This window comes from Microtus pennsylvanicus, chromosome 3 (assembly GCF_037038515.1).
Source record: "Microtus pennsylvanicus isolate mMicPen1 chromosome 3, mMicPen1.hap1, whole genome shotgun sequence".
In the NCBI taxonomy this organism is placed as follows: domain Eukaryota; kingdom Metazoa; phylum Chordata; class Mammalia; order Rodentia; family Cricetidae; genus Microtus; species Microtus pennsylvanicus.
In genome coordinates this window covers 9,143,741-9,149,277 of record NC_134581.1, presented here as the reverse complement: position 1 = coordinate 9,149,277, position 5,537 = coordinate 9,143,741, and the positions used below count along the sequence as shown (strand labels likewise).

Here is a 5,537-nt window from a genome sequence, read left to right as displayed (position 1 = left end):
ATGGAAATGGTTGCAAGGAACTCAGGTCCTCATGCTTGTGCAAGAAGCACTCTTACTCCCTGGGCCATTTCTGCAGAACCTCTGTTGACTTCTTGATCCTGAATCCCTCGCTGTTAGCAAGCGGACTTTTTCTGTGAAAACCACTTAGTTGATTACATCCTGCTGTGGCCAACTAAGTGTGCTGAGCACACCCACACTCCATGTGATTAATGCATTTTTACAAAATTTTTGTGCTTCTATTTAAACACAAATAAAACACACACAACCCATCTACTCATTTTCTTTGCTGCGAGTGACCCTGACCGCCAGCTGTGCTGCTTTTTCCACGATGACTTTTCTGTTCTTGGAGGAAACATTGTGAGCAATCTCAGCATAGTAAGATGTGTTACATCAGTAGCATCTCCAGCTCCTTGACATTGTGAACCAAAAACTTCCAGAAGCCATTAGGCAGCACATGCTTGGGTTTCTTCTTGCTCCCATAACCAGTTTTGATCATTGACCCTTGAATCTTCTCTGCACCCTGTTGTTGATACCTCTGAGTTTTTACCAGCTCTACTTAATTTTGACATATTGGTCTGACTGGTGCCTGATGAACTTGTTGGTCCTCTTTTGGATGATCTCATCTTCACCAGAGGCTGGAGGGCAACCATGATGCCTCAAAAGGAATGGCAGCCCCCTCATAGATAGGGCCAAGGAAGAAGGAAGGGGTAGCAGTGCTAATGCAGTTTTAAAAATGTGACTTTCTCTAATATATTCACATTTTTTGAAATGAGAGGATTTTTTATAAGATTCAATGAAACTAAATCTAAGAAATTTATTAGACATATATTTCATTTAGTTAAGAAGCTTAGGAACATCAAAAGAATACCAAGATTCTTATACTTCAGGCACTTACAGGTATATAATGTAAACAGCATATTTTATTCTTATATGCAAACTGTCCATGAGTTTGAAGATATAATGATAGCATTTTCTAGCTTAGAGTTCTAGTAAAACCCTAAAATAGAGGTTTTATCTTATTTTTAATTAGTTGTGTTTGTTTATGGGGGGATATGTGCACATTAGTGAAGGTATACACAGAGGCCAGGAGAGGACTTCGGATTCTCTGGAGCTGCTAGACATGAGTGCTGGGAACCAAATTGGTCCTCTGGAAGAGCATCAAGTGCTCTTAACCACTGAGCCATCTCTTTAGCTCTCATTCCCTATTTAAAAAAAAACTGAGTGGTCTGTGTTAGTTGGAGTTTTCTAGAGTATCAGAACTTATAAAATGAATCTCTATATGTATCATCTGCCTATCTGTCTGTCTGTCTGTATCTGTCTGTCTGTCTGTCTGTCTGTATCTATCTATCTATCTATCTATCTATCTATCTATCTATCTATCTATCTATCATCTATCAATAGATAGAGAAAGAGAAAGAGAGAGAGAGAGAGACAGACAGACAGAACAGACAGAAAGAGAGACAGAGACAAAAAGGAAATTCATTAGATTGACATATAGGCTGTGGTCCAGCTAATCCAACAATGGCTGGCTATGAATGAAAAGTCCAAGAATCCAGTACTCAATCCATGAGACTGAATGTTTCAAATGATCTTCAGTATACACTAGAATCCCAAAAAAGTATGCTTTAATGCCAGGAAGGAATGGATATGCTAGCAATCTGAGGGCAAGGAGACAAAGAACAAAAGCTTCTTCTTCCATGTTCTTATCTGGGGTTCCAGCAGAACGTGTGGCTCAGCTTAGATCTGGATTAAGGGTGTGTCTTCCTACCTCAAAGATCTGGATTTGAAGTTGATCTTTCTACTTTTAGTTAAGCAAAAGTCCCTCACAGGTGTGCCCTCTATTTTTCAGTTTTAGTTAATTCCAGATGTATTCAAGTTGACAACCAAGAATAGCCATCATATAGTCCAAAAGGCTAAGTTACTCTCGAAAAGTAACTTACTACTTAGTGGCAAAATTACTAAGTCAGTTTTAGAAACTCATATATATATATATAATATTTCTCTATGTTAGGCACTGCATAGGTACTTTTTCATTGGTATGATAAAACACCATGACCAAGGCAACACATAAAAGGAAGGGTTTATTTGGTAGCATGTGAGCAGCTGAGGGCTCACATCTTGAACTGTCAGCAGGAAGCAGGGATACTTAACTTGAAATGATGAGAGTCTTTAAATTCTCAAAACCCATTCCCAACTTGAGGTCACCTGTCCTAAATCACTCAAATAGTGCCATCAACTGGGGACAAAGTGTTTAAATGCCCCAGACTGTGGGAGGCATCTCATTCAAACCACCAGAATTATATAGGAATAAATAATAATTATGAAATAACCTCTAGAATCCAGTGATTCTACATACCACCAGAGACCAAATCCTCCATCTATCAACTCTTTAAAGAGAAAGTATCTTTTTTACCATTTCCTTTTACTAGCAATGCCTTGCTCAGCTAGTGATGCAACAGTGCTGCATAAGATACAGCTCCAGAACTCAGTCACTTAGTAACTCAGCAAGAGTTCCTGATTTTCTATTGTGGTTCGGTGGGGATGAGTGGTTTGTAGTTCTGTTGAGCTCAGTTGGTATCAGCCAGACTCAGCTTTAAGAACGGCAAAGGCTCAAGTCTTTTACAAATGTCTTCTGCTTCCTGCTCCTGTTTGCTGATTGGACATGTTTTTCAGAACAGGTGATAGTTCAAGACCCAAATTGAATCCTACAAACAGATCCACTTATTTAGTTTTTATATGTGTGGATGCTTGTGGGAGTTTGTATGTGCCATGTGGATATGGTGTCTGCAGAGGCCAGAAGAGGGAGTCAGTTTTGCTGGAACTGGAGTTACAGATGCATGTGAGTGGTCATGTGGGTGCTGGGAACTGAACCCAGATCTTCTGCAAGAACAGCTGTGCTCTTAACCGTGGAGCCATTTCTTCAGCCCCTGCAAACAGATCTAAACTCATAGTTTGTACAATGTTTACCAATATTTTGTTAACTTAAACAAGCCCATGGCTAACATCAGTAAGGTGGGACTCTGTATTGCCAATTCTCTTGAGGATTATTCTAAAGACTCATGACAAAGAATCTGAGTGTATAATTCTATCTCAGGAGAATGGTAAATTTAAAATGATCTAATCTGTGAGAAATATCACTCATGCTTGTTGGTTATCACAAAACAGTTAATAATGTGTAGTTTCTAAAGTTCCATGCAACAAATTTATGAGCCAAAAGCGAGAATGAATTTCAATATGTTTTACACATTCTCTTTCTCTAAGATAAGAAAACACTATTAATTACAGTTATATATTTATTGGACCAGTATGCATCCTCTGAAGAATAGCTGCTTTAGTTATGTGAAAGGCTTTGCTTAAATGAGAGAAAAGAAAATATATTCTGGCTGTAAACTTGTTGCTTTAGAAAGATGTTAATTACATCAGCGTGATGTAATCACATCAGTGATTAGGCACAGAAACCCAGCTTTCTTTACCTCACCATGGAGTCCACTGTTAGGCAAAGGAGGGTTCTAAATCTAAGAATGAGGGCTTCAGGGGTTCTGAAGAATTCAATGCAGGCTCCAGGCAGAAGGACTGTGGAGGAGCTCCTGGGAGCTCTAGGAAGAGGAAGGAATCCCATCAAAATTTAGGTGATAACCTATTTTAACTCAGTCTAGTCAAAATTGGGCATTTTGCTTTTGACCAAACTTAATTCTAACCAAACTCTCATTTAACAATGGATTGAGCAAGAAGAGAACCTGCTAGTTCACTGTAACAAAATTCTGAGTTTTAGAAGCAGCTTGATGAGAGGAGCAAAACACACCAGACAATTTCTCCATCAGAACCATCCAAGGTAGTGTTTATCTCTTCCTGGCTCTGTTCCTAGACAATGGCTCCCACATCTGCAGCTGTTTCAACATCTCAAGGAGGTCACCTTTTAATGAAAGATTCTCACCCTCCTCATTGCATTGATTGGTTCTGAGCAGGCAGTGCACCTATCCTTGAACCCACCCCTGTGGTCGAGGATACATACTGTAATAATTGGCTTAGCCTCAACTTCAATTTTTTGTTTAGAACTCTTGTGGCACACCACCTGGAGCCTGTGCCAATGGGGAGAGGATATGAATTACAGTTAACATATAAGAGGTTTATAAATATGAATACTAGATTGGCGTGGGAAGTCCTTCTGTATATGTGTTGCTTTTATAGGTCAATGAACAAAGAAGCTGTTTTTGCCTACGATAGGGCAGAATAGAGCAAGGTGAGGAAAACTAAACTGAATGTAGGGGGGAGTAGAAGGAGTCAGTGAGAAGCCATGTAGCTACTGCCAGGGACAGATGCCTACACTGGAGCCTGTTGGATAGGCTTGCTGATAGGTCCTGAACCTCATGGTAAAATATAAAATAATAGAAATGGGTTAATTTAAGATATGAGTTAGTCAGAAATATGCTCAAGCTACTGGCCAAACAGTATTGTAAATAATGTAGTTTCTGTGTGATTATTTTGTGGTATGGGTAGCTGGAACGAACAAGCAACCACCACCAACAGATTGGCATCCAATGTGTGCTAGCTAAATCCACATAAAGCCTGAAAAGGCTTGGAAAGTAATTCTAGACACTGAAAAGCAAAGTTTAGCCACATTTTTTTTTTTCAGATGGGCTCTGTTTGCTGACCGCAGCTCCTTTAAGAGAGGTCTTCCTGATTCAGGAGGTTGAACATTTGAATGGGGTTTGTCAGCAGTGTGTTACAATCTGCTTAATGGCATGACATAGACACAGTGCATACCTGGAACTGGGGTGATGTGCACAGCTTTCCGAGGTGGTGAACATGTCTCTGCCATGTTGAACTGGGCATAGTTAAAAGGCAAAGCATCCTTAGTCCTATTAATGCAGCTTAGCATTTTAAGAAGCACTCCTGGACAGAAAAGGATTACAGATACATAATAGGACAGATTCAGGCATAAAAGAACTCAAAACAAGTCACAGTGAGTTTAAAGAATGTGCATAGGCTTGGGAGAGAGAAGAAAAAGAGTATAGAGAGTTATAAACAGTAAATTTTTTTAAAAAAAGTCTTTAAAGAGACAGAGTACAGACAATCATAGATTAAAAGAGTAAAGATAATAAAATAAATATTAAAAAGTAATAGTAAAATCAAATAAGCCATGTAAAGATGGAATATACACAGAGAGTCTGGATTATATATATTATTGTGGGTTTTTTTTTTAAGTTTTTGACTTGAAGGAACACAGTACAGAGAGACATTTCATTGTGCAGGCTGCTAAGCTAAACGAACATATGTGTATTAAAGATATCTTGATTTCAAAATTTGGGTCTAAAGATAAGTTGCTTTGGAAAAGAGGTTCTTCTTTTGTTTCCACAGAGGATGATAACCTATGGATTCCTTACAGACTAATGTGGTTTGATGGACCAAGACCCACCGAAAGGTCACCATAAACACCCCCCAAAAATTACTTTGTCCATATAATCACATAGCAAAAAGTATTTGTAAAATGTGCATACATTGTACATAGCCTTAAGAATTGTATTTGAGATACCTTT

At 38.8% G+C, this 5,537-nt stretch overlaps 1 pseudogene; it reads right to left on the bottom strand.

Annotated features, from left to right (window-relative positions):
* Positions 1-270: 270 nt before the first annotated feature.
* LOC142846925 (large ribosomal subunit protein eL32-like) lies at positions 271-650 on the bottom strand (annotated as a pseudogene).
* Between the last annotated feature and the right edge of the window lie 4,887 nt (positions 651-5,537).